Source organism: Cricetulus griseus, chromosome 7 (assembly GCF_003668045.3).
Source record: "Cricetulus griseus strain 17A/GY chromosome 7, alternate assembly CriGri-PICRH-1.0, whole genome shotgun sequence".
Lineage (NCBI taxonomy): Eukaryota > Metazoa > Chordata > Mammalia > Rodentia > Cricetidae > Cricetulus > Cricetulus griseus.
The window spans coordinates 109,058,416-109,070,200 of NC_048600.1; the positions used below are offsets into that span (position 1 = coordinate 109,058,416).

Below are 11,785 nucleotides of genomic sequence, written 5' to 3' on the forward strand. Positions count from 1 at the left end.
AGAAACCACATAAAAACCTGAATGCCGTCAGGGTGGTGGAGGCAGTGCAGGCCTTTAATCCGAGCAGAGGCAGGCAGATCTCTTGAGTTTGAGGCCAGCTGGTCTGCAGAGTGAGTTCCAGGACAGCCAGGCTACACAGAGAAACCCTGTCTTGGAAAACAAACAAGCAACAAAACTGCCAGCATAAACTGGGCACAGTGGTACATGCTTTCCATCCTAGCCCTACTGAGGTAGAAGGAGGATCTGGCATTCAAGGGGCATCTTTGGCCACATAGTGAGTTCAAAGTTAACCTGGGCTATATGAAACTATATCTCAAAATTAGAAAGGAAGGAAAGTGGGAGGGGAGAGGAGATGGCAGGATGGCTAAGCAGGTCCAAATTTAAGGGTGTTTGCTACCCTGGTGACATGAATTTGACCCCCTGCAACCAACAAGGTAGAAGAAAAGTCCCCTGACCTCCAGGTGCACGCCCTGCAGTCAAAAGCCATCCTCAGAAATGCTCGCTGGAGTTCATCTGAGCTCATTTAAAGACTTGTGTTACTGTGTTGCACTTGGGAGGCAGAGGCAGGCGGATCTCCATGAGTTCAAGGACAGTCTTGTCTACAGGGCTAGTTCCAAGACTACATAAAGAACCCCCCCCCAAAAAAAAAGAAATGTGTTATTCAAGTTCCAAGGGAGGAAAATGAAATGGTGGAATGAAAGTCTGTGGCCAGGACATCTGACTTGTTACTGATGTCAATACTCGAGGACAGTTACCACTTCTCCAAGAAGTTGGGCCTTTTGTATTTCCAGGACCTAGTAGGACACCTGGCCCACAGTAGGGACCATCCAACATGTGGCTTTGGTTCTGTTTTTTACGCTTTTTAAAGAGTGTGTGTGTGTAGGTTTCAGACCCCTCTTGGGGCCGGAGTCACAGGTACTTGGGGCCTGTTGGACATTAGTGCTGGGAATCAAACACAGTGCCTCTGCAGAGCACTATGTATTTTTAAATCCAGAATCATCTCTCCAGCCGCCCCCCAAATCGTCAAATGAAATTCTAGTAAATGCCCCCACTAATCAAAATCCATAGGATTGAGCTAAAATCTAACCAGCTCCTTCCAGCCTGGTCCTCAGACAACTTTCACCCTCAGTTTCCTCAACTCTAAAATGGAGATGTCAAGGCCGGGCGTTGGTGGCACAGGCCTTTAATCCCAGCACTCGGGAGGCAGAGGCAGGCGGATCTCTGTGAGTTCGAGACCAGTCTGGTCTACAAGAGCTGGTTCCAGGACAGCCTCCAAAGCCACAGGGAAACCCTGTCTCGGAAAAAAAAAAAAAAATGGAGATATCGGGCTGGAGAGATGGCTTAGAGGTTAAGAGCACTGAGTGCTCTTCCAGAGGTCCTGAGTTCAATTCCCAGCAACCACATGGTGGCTCACAACCATCCGTTATGAGTACTGCTGCCCTCTTCTGGTGTGCAGATATACATGGAAGCAGAATGTTGTATACATAATAAATAAATAAAGTCTTTAAAAAATGGAGATATCAGCAGTTCAGTCTTCATGGGAGTTGTTAGGAACACAGCTGAGGCAATAAATGCTGCACCGGGAATTAATGAATCTCTCCATGTTGGACTCCTCTATCCTCTCCTAGTCATCAGGCTTGGTGTCCACTTCCAGAGAAATGTAATGCTCCTAAGTGCTCCGTAGGGAATAAAATGAACTGAACTTTAACCCCCTTTGGAGACTTTAGACAGTTTCTCTTCCACCTGGTCCCACAGCCGTTTAACCCCAAATAAACACACAGAGGCTTATATTAATTATAAACTGTTTGGCCAATGGCTTAGACTTCTTACTGTCTAGCTTTCTCTTAATTATTAACCCATGCCTACTAACTGATGTGTTTCTACATGGCTTTATCCGGTATCTGTCATGTAGCCCAGGCTGGCCTCAAATTTACAATGTAGCAAAAAATGACCTTGAACTGCTGAAATTACTATAGACATGCACCATCACACTGACTTTTGAAATGAATGTAAAAATTAACATGTATTCAGTGTAGTTTATGGGACAAGATTCTCTCCTGAGTTGGTAGGGTGTGTTGAGGGGAACTATCCCATTTCAAACGGTAGAAGAAATGCTGATTTCCCCAGGACCACACTGGACAGCACTAAGCAGGAGAAACAGGAAAAGAGCAAGAGCAAACAGCATGGTTTAAGATTGTAGATCTAGAGGTGAAATTCTAGCCTTTATGAAGGACAAACAAAGTTTGCCAAAAATTGTGGCAGCCTTGAATTCATTGGCATTATTCATGTTGACTGAGCCTGTTAAATGAGCTCCAGCGTCTGCCTTCGTCTGTCTGCCTTCTCCCTCATGTATGAAGCAGGAAGACACGGGGATATTCACGGATACAGGAATTCCTGACGTCCCTAGCTGTGAGCCAGGGTACACACAAGGTCTGCCTTCTTCCTCTCACTCCCTGCACTCTTTGTAGAACAAGTGTGTGCTTTAAAAGAATAAATAAACAAAAAGTTCCCAGGTTCAGGACTTGTGGTCAAGCACCATACCATGGAGCAATACCCTCTTCAGCCCATTTTAAAGTTCTGGGACGGGATTTCCCCATCTAGCCTCAAAATTGTGGGCCTCTACCTCCCAAGTAGCTGGGATTGAGCCCAAGGCTTCTGGAGAGTAAGCCATCATTCCACCAACAGAGTTACATCTCCCATAACTGCATTTGTATGAGGGGGAGGGAGGGAGGGAGAATGGGGGATTGCAAACAACGCACAACACTGATTTCTAACTCACAACTTTTTGTTTTGTTTTGTTCTTTGGAGACAGGGTTTCTCTGTGCAGCACTGGCTGTCCTGTAATCACGCTGTAGACCAGGCTGGCCTCGAACTCATATGTAATCCTTCTGTGTACTTTGTGAAAACGAACCAAACACATCCAAATACATTTCCCCCCACGTTCATTATTAAATCAACCTTCCAGCCTCGTCGCGTGCGGTGCTGTGGTGCAGACTCATTGGGGCACAGCTGAGCAGCTCACTCCAGAGTCAACATTCTGAAACCCTTGGGTCTACGAGGGTCTCTGTGGAACTCTCTGGAAAGGACTTAGTGACTAAGGCTCCTGAACTTCATGCATAAGTCTACGTCCTACCTCTGTATCCCGAAACTCAGGCAGGCACCTAGTCCCTGCTCAGCGCTTCGGGGCTTCTACCCACAAGGTACCACCCCACGCTCAGACCAGTTTCCGGCGTGTTCTGACCATGGAACGACCTCCAGGTCGGATTCCCAGGGCACCGGCGCAGCAGCCGAGACAGGGGGCGGCAGCGGGGCCGAGGGCGCTCCATCCAAGGCTGCACGCGCCGTGCCCAGAGCCCGCTGCTACCCACTGGACAATTCCGCCCGCCACCTGCTGCTACCTGCGCACCGCCGCCGGCCGGGCTCCCTCGCACCAGTTCCTCCCCAGCATCGCGCGCTCACGTTCCTTCCGCACCGAGACACTCACTAGCTGGAAGTCATCTCCGATTGCTTCGACCACCTCTCTGCCGACTGCCCAGGGCGGGTCCCGACGGAAACAGGAGGCAAAAGATGCGGGACCGTGCACGCCCACATCCCACAACTCCCGCCCAGGCTCCAGACCTTGCCTCGCGTCTAAGCTGCGCTCCAACCGTTTGTCATAATTTGGGTTGGTTCACTATGACCGTGAGGCGCCAGGGTCTCATGCCCCGGGAACTAGATGATCCCTACGGTGACACCGCCCCAGCCTTTGCTACTAGAAGAGTTGCGAGCTCAGCTGTTGATAAACCACGGCATCCCCAAGGACAGTTGTGAGGCTTGCTTTTCAGATGAAGAAATTGAGGCAAGGTGGGGGTAACCAAACCGTAAGCAGAGTAACCCCGCCTCAACCCGCTTTGGGTGTATTTTATTTCCCATGGGTTCAGAGCTAAGAACGCAAGCCACCTCTGCTTGTCCCCTTGGGGGGCGGGGGGGGGGATTGAATGTCTTCAGCGTTTTCCCAAACTCCGGGATAGACTAGAACTAGGTGAAATTGGGCAAAGTCCTAGTGCCTCCCCCACCACACACAGCATGAGAAAGAAAAGACGTCACCGAATTTGTGTTCTCGCTCCAGGGTCATCCTCCTGGCTGCCAGGAGGATGGCAGGTCCTCGCACAGCACAGCGTGGTTAGCCTGGGTGCACATGCTCCAGGTTCCGCAACCCGACCGGCCACACTTCTCTCCACATTGGTCCTCTTTCGTCTCCCTGGATTATCAAGCTATTTTGTCCACCATACAGAGAAACAGGCTTATAGCCCACTTCTAGACAACCCCCCCCCACCTCGGCCCGCCCTTCCTCAGCTCAAATTTCAGTTCCCATTAACTCGGCCCTTGTCCTAACTCCACCTTTCCCCCAACACCCACGACAAATTGTGCAAATTGTCGTGACAAGACCCCAGGAAAGTAAAAATGCAGCCTTAGTCCAGTCCCTCTTACAAGGAGCCATCGGGTCACAAGATGCCTTTGTGCTTGATTGAAAAAAAGAAAAAAGAAAAAAGCGAATTTCACACGAAATTGTTCCGCATTTGCATTTGTGAAACCCTTTTCGAAAGGCTTTGGGGGTGGCTTTCCAGGGGCTCTTCTCTAATGGGGTTGCACTGTTTTATTCTGACCCAGCCAAATTGCATGCTGGTTTCACTTCGGCAGGATCGCGTGGGATCCTCTGTGAACACTCGGTATGCATTTCATTAAACGTTCCTGCATCGCAAAAAGGAAGTAAGATTGAAAACAAAGCAATCCCAAATACCCAACCAGTTAAGAAAAATACAGTCATAAGTATGCAGAAGCAGGTGCCCGTGGTGGAGTACACCTGTAACCCCAACGCTTGGATGGTAGGATCTGATTTCAAGGTCAGTCGTAGTTCCATACAACCTACAGAAGGGGGGGTGTGGAATTTTGTCAGCTATACACCTGACAGGATTACAGTAGAATATACAAATAACTCAAAACAAAAACAAAAACAAAGTCATTTTTGTCCTAGTTTCAACTCCATCATAGGCTTGAGGTTTTGGGGGGTTGTTTGTTTTCTTTTCATGGTGGCTATGAATTCAACTTTCTGGGTACCGACGTGGCAGGTGTCAGCTATTTGTGGTGCCTATTAGCACGCGATTTCCTCAGTTCCGCAACTACTTGTGGCTCTTCTCAGCTTTTCTCACCCCACCCCCTCCCCTAAACTTCTCCAGTTCCCAGCTTCCCTCCCCTACCTTCTCAGTCCCTTCTAACCCTGCGATTGTGGCTATGCACGATATTGGTTTCTCTCCTTTGTCTTCCTCTCCTGACCCCCTCTATCGTTCCTTTCTCTGGGTCGCCCCCACCTACCCACCAAGTTCAGTCTGCCAGCCATGTTCAACTTACTAATCTACTACTTTGTCTCCATGTTTTGGACTCTTCCGAATGCCTCTGGCTGTACACTCCTTGGTATCTACAATAAAAATCTTCCCCTCAACCATTCCTTGCAGTGGCCTTGTCTGAACCTCCGTGTGGGACGTAAATAAACCCCTTGCCAAGGGGCCTCCTCCGACCTCCTAACGGAACTTGCTGATTTGACTCAGCTAAGGTATATAGAGATCTTTTGTTTCTGCTGGCTTCTGTCATCCACCAGATTTGACAACAAATTCTAGAGTGAGCCTCTTCAATCGCTTCTTCCCTCCACCGGCTACACTTCTCCACTGTGATTCCCCGCATCGTCTCTCAGTCTCTGAGGCTCCCGGAGCCTACTATGACCTCCTGGGAACCTGAGACAGGAAAGGTTGTGTCCCTCCACCAGCTCTCTCCTGGGTACGTGTCACTCTGGAGCTACCTGCTTTGTCTCTGTTGGCTAGCAGGAGCCTGCTATTACAATAAAAACCACACGGTGTGTTAGGATGCTCCTTTCACCCTCTCCTCTGTGATTTGGGACATTTCTCTCTGACAAGTCTCTCAGCCTGCTTGAGGATGTCCCAAATGGAAATTCCTGTCACCAGGGCACTTACCCTTCTCTCTCCCGCCCTCCCCCTTCATCTTCTCCACAGGTTCTCAGCTCCTCCCTAGAGCTTTCTTGCCTCCTCCCAGGAGCTGCAGGCTCTGTCTGTTCGTTCCATGTGCCCTTCTGGACTTCTATGGTATTTGAATCTTCCCTCTGGTTAAATTCCTGCTTTTGACCCTTGTCCCTACTGTCTCTCAGCTCCCTTCTGGAACTGGAGCCTTCTCTCTGGAGGAGTTCTGTGTGCAAACCTTTCTCTATTCATCCTTGAAATCAGTGATCACATTAAAGCCTCAATCTCTCACCACAAAAGGCTTGGGGGTAAATCCATGGCCACTGCTGTGTGGTGGGGAATCGGAAGCAGGAAGATCTCTGTTGAGTTCAAGTCCAGCCTGGTCTACAAAGTGAATTCCAGGACAGTCAGGACTGTTTCACAGAGAAACCCTGTCTTGAAAAATAAAACAAAAACTCCGTGGTCACAAAATGACACACCCAATATTCAAATTCTCACAGACTAACAGCTTCTGCCACTACACAAGCAAATGATGCCAAAAGTCTCTTATCTTTGAGCTTTTTCTACTTTCCACTCTGTTTGGGAGAGGGGATGTTCCAAGACAGAATTTCTCTATATAGCGTTGGCTATCCTGGAACTCACATTGTAGACCAGGCTGGCCTCAAACTCTAACTCACAAGAGATCTGATGACCTCTGCCTCCCAATGGCTGGGATTAAAAGAGTGGGTCATCACCACCTCCATACATTCCAGTCTTAAAAAATCTTTTATCTCTATGCTGTCTTCACTCTCTGCTCTCATAAAGAAATCTCTTACGACTATTGAGTAAACTCTTTATCTCAGTATTTGTAAATTCACTGGGTATGGTTTTAAAAAATCTGTAGCAGAAGTTAACTTAAAAGTTATAACAAACACCGGGCGTTGGTGGTACACCCTTTAATCCCAGCACTTGGGAGGCAGAGGCAGACAGATCTCTGTGAGTTCGAGGCCAGCTTGGTCTACAGAGTGAGTGCCAGTATAGGCTCCAAAGCTACACAGAAAAACCCTGTCTTGAAAAACCAAAAAAAAAAAAAAAAAAAAGTTATAACAAACAACTGGAGGCCCACGTCTTTAATACCAGCACTCAGGAGGCAGAGGCAGGCAGATCTCTGAGTTTGACACCAGGTTGGCCTACAGAGCAAGTTCTAGGACAGCCAAGGCTGCACAGAGAAACCCTGTCTCAAAAAACAAGCAAAAAAGTTGTAACAAGCATCCAGGAGCAGTGGTCCATTCCTTTAGGGAGGCAGAGGCAGGCAGACCTGTGAGTTCAAGGCCAATCTGGTCTACAAAGAAAGTTCCAGGACAGCCAGAACTACACAGAGAAACCTTGTCTCGAAAAAAAAAAAAAATGTAACAAAAGATTGATAATTTTAAAACTCTACATATAAGGTAATCTTAATTTAGTACAACAAACTGTATATATAGCTTGAACTCAACTCTTGATTCAGAAAATAGATGTTTTTAAAATAGCAACCATGTGGCTTGCCTCTATCTTGGCTGATGACCTCATCAGAGTAGAAGCAACCATGTGACTGGCAGCCACCTTTACTAAAGTTAAAAGAGAGTATCTGCCATGTAACTTCACCACTATCTTGGTCAAGACGACCAAGTGGTATAAAACAACTAAGGCAGCACTCATAAAACCTTGTAGTCAGGGCTGGAGAGATAGCTCAGAGGTTAAGAGCACTGACTGTTCTTCCAGAGGACCTGAGTTCAATTCCCAGCAACCACATGGTGGCTCACCACAACCATCTGTTATGAGATCTGGTGCCCTCTTCTGGTCTGCAGGCAGAACACTGTATACATAATAAATAAATAAATAAATCTAAAAAACAAAAAAACCCCAAAAAACCTCGTAGTCCTACTGAGCCCTCTGCTCATCCTCCGGTATTCTTTTTAGACTAAGGAGGCAACAGCAGGTCTCCAAGATACTTTGGATTAGGATGGATTTTGTATGATGATTTTTGTCCTGAGACAAAAAAAAAATAGATAAGGAACAACATATGGTTGATGAGAAAGGTATTTTTGATAAATAAAGTTTATAAATTTCTAAGGTTATGTAGGTCTATTCAGATTAACAAAAGCTGCCTGTTTTAGTCATTGTTCTATCGCTGTGAAGAGACTCCATGACCATGACAACTATTATTTTTTTTAAGGGAAAGGATTTCTTTTTTTTAAGATTTTATTTATTTATTATGTATACAACATTCTCTTCCATGTATATATGCACCCCAGAAGAGGACACCAGATCTCATAATGGATGGTTGTGAGCCACCATGTGGTTACTGGGAATTGAACTCAGGACCTCTGGAAGAACAGTCAGTGCTCTTAACCTCTGAGCCATCTTTCCAGCCCTCATGGCAACTCTTATAAAGAAAAACATTTAATTGAGGCTAGCTTACAGATTCAGAGGTTTAGTTCATTATTAGCATGGTGGGTAGTGTGGCAACATGCAGACAAACAAAGTGCTGGAGAGGTAACTGAGAGCTCTACATCTGTATCTATAGGCAGCAGGAGAGAAAAGAGAGCCATGGGCCTGGCTTGGGCTTCTGAAACCTCAAAGCCTGCCCACAGTGACACACTTCTTCCAGCAAGGCCAATCCCAGCACAAGGGAGGGAGAGGCAGGTGAAACTCTGTGAGTTTGAGGCCAACCTGATCTACAGAGTGAGTTCCAGGACAGGCTCCAACGCTGCATAGAGAAACCCTGTCTCCTAAAACAAAACAAAACAAAAAAGTACAGGGGCTTTCTTGGGAGTGGTCACTGTCTCTTTCCACCCTTGAGTCAGGCTGGAAAAGAGGTGAAGATGGCTCAGAGGTGAAGAGCACTTGCTGCTCCTGCAGAGGGCCAGAGTTCGGTTCCCAGCACCCACATGGTGGTGGCTCACAGCCCATTACTCCAGTTGCAGAAGACCTGATGCTTTTTATTATCTTTGCAATTGCTCAGTATGCACGGGATACATGGGTAAACAGACAGGCTAAATGTATATGACACATATGCATAAAATCAATACATTTATGTTTATCCTGAACCTATAATTGGTTGTATGGCTGTAACCAGTCTGCCAGGTATGAGGATATTTTACAAGAAACTTGTGTCTCCTGCTTTGGCTATCAGAGCATTTGTCCCGCGCAATCGTCTCGCCAGCAAGAACCACACAGGACACTCGGATCCTTCTGCAGTAAAGCTTTAATGCATCTTGAGAGAGAGAGCATAAGCTTACAGGGCAGAGACCCCGAACTCCCAAGAACCCATCCCTTATATAGGCTGGCAACCGCTGCCTCGGATGTGTTACCCCCTGACTCGCTGTAGCTCATCGGACCATATGATGCCACGGAAGAGGCAGAGACCAAGGGATGGAAAGTTACCCAGCGCCTGCGCACTAACTTGTTTACATTTGGTGCCTGCCGGATGCAGGCGCCATCTTGTAATGGAGAATGCAGGGACGGCTCCCTACAAGCATTGAAACAGTGAACCTAAGACATTGAAATTGCTCAGGAATCTTATGCTTCGAGAAGAAGCTAAAACCAAGGCAACCAAAGGGAGAACTTGTTTCCGGAAAGAGATGTGCTTTGTCAGAACACCTTGCAGAGAAACCAGAGACTGGAAACAAGTCAGTGATGGGCTGAAACACACCTTGACTAGGGACTTATTAGCTATGTACAACTCTGATCTTTTACTTAAATCTAAACCTCATGTCTGTACCCTGAGGATAGACAGGAAGGGGGTCACTTGATCTCTTTGTACCTCTTCTCAAAGTGACTACATTGAGTAAATCTCCTTTTTCAGCTTTTCATTATGAGTTTTGCTCTTTTAACTGGCTTACTGGTGATTTGCCACCATGCCTGGTTTGTTAGGGTGCCAGGGCACAGCCTTGGACCTTAACTTCCTTAGCATGGCTAGGTCAGACTACTGTGTATTAATGAGCCAGGACTTGCTCGAACATACAAATTCCACCTCTAAATAGGAAAGATGTTTGCCTTCACAGCCTTTCTTTTTTTTTTTTTTTTTTTTTTTTTTGGTTTTTTCGAGACAGGGTTTCTCTGTGTAGGTTGGCCTCAAACTCACAGTGATCTGCCTGCCTCTGCCTCCCAAGTGCTGCGATTAAAGGCATGCGCCACCAACGCCCGGCTCCTTCACAGCCTTTCTTGAGACTTAGAGTGGGAAAGGGGTTCATTCAGTTATGGCTCCTGCTTCCTTGCAGTGTTGGGATTTGTGACTGGTTCTCAGGGGATCATAGAAATGCTGATCTTCCCCTACTTGTCTGAGAATAGATGACTATGTCAACGGCAGTGGGATGGGTATTGGGGTGCACCACTTAGCTCGGATTGGTTGAAGAGGTCACTCCGAGATGAAATTTTAAGGCCTATGCGGCAGCTGAAAGACCCAGCATCTTCCGATGGACTGAACTCTGAACAGCAACGTTATTTATTGATTGAAAGTTACACAAAGTATTTCATCACACCAAGGTCCCTAATCTAATCTGCATGTCTTACTAAAGGACAGCATCACATGCCCCCATGACTCTAGCCCTTCACTAGGTGTCTTTTGCAATGCACAGTAAGACAAGAGCCTCAGGTGTGCCTGAGTCATCTTGTGACCAAAAAGTCATGAGATGGCTGCAATGCCCCTTCTTCAAAACAATCAGTGTTTTCCAAGAGGATGCTTTAGGGTCAAAGTACTTCTAAAAACAGCTGTTCACTCTAGTATCTTCACCACACAGTGATTCCTCTGAATTCCTACAACAATGTAAACCAGAGACAGGTCCAGGCTACGGCCTGAGGAGTTCTTTTCTTTGGACACCTCTAATCAGATGAAGCCAAGATTCTTACTTTCCTTAATTATTATCCACCTTGTTTGGAGACATCTCTCACTGAATCTGGAGCTCACCATTCGTCTTGCCTGGCTAGCCAGTGAGCTTCAGGGAGCTGCCTGTTTCCATCCCTTCAGCATTGGGGCTACAGATACATACCTCCATGGCCGAGAGATGAGCATTCAAACCCAGGTTTTTAGGCCTGTATGGCAAGCACTTTATGGACTATCCATCTCCCTTGCCTCAAGGGGAGAAATTATTTGTAATGTTTTCTCCTCTTTCTTTCTTCCTAATCCCTCCCTTCCTTTTAGATAGGATCTTACTGTATAGTTCTGGTAGGCCTGTAACTTGCTATGTAGACCAAGCTGGTTCCAAAATCACAGAGATCCACTTGCCTCTGCCTCCCAAGTGCTGGAATTAAAGGGCAGGTTCTCATTACATAGATCTGCTATCCAGGCTGTCCTTGAACTCACAGAGGTCCACCTGCCTCTGCCTCTGCCTCCTGAGTGTCATTCCTATTTTAATATTCTTTTTTTTTTAATACTTACCTGACAGGGGAGATTCCAGGCAGAGGATTGTCCATTGCACTCTGTACGTGCTAGCTCCTGCAATTTCCCCAAATGAGGGAAATTGCATAATTTGTGGTAGTAAGGGACTTCATTCATGCTTTCTTAGAAACTACATACACAGACACATACACATACACTCTCATATACATATACATATATATATATATATATATATATATATATATATATACACATATATTCTTACTTGAAATCCCTGTGACACAAGTAAATAGTCAGCTCTGGTGGCACACAGCTTTAATCCCAGCATTTAGGAAGCAGAGGCAGGCAGATTTCTGACTTCTGAGGCCCTCCTGGTCTACAGAATGAATTCCAGGACAGCCAAAGCTACACAGAGAAA

The 11,785-nt window shown here is 46.6% G+C and overlaps 1 pseudogene; it reads left to right on the plus strand.

Annotated features, from left to right (window-relative positions):
- The first annotated feature begins 11,398 nt into the window (after positions 1-11,398).
- LOC113836573 lies at positions 11,399-11,534 on the plus strand (annotated as a pseudogene).
- Positions 11,535-11,785: the final 251 nt, after the last annotated feature.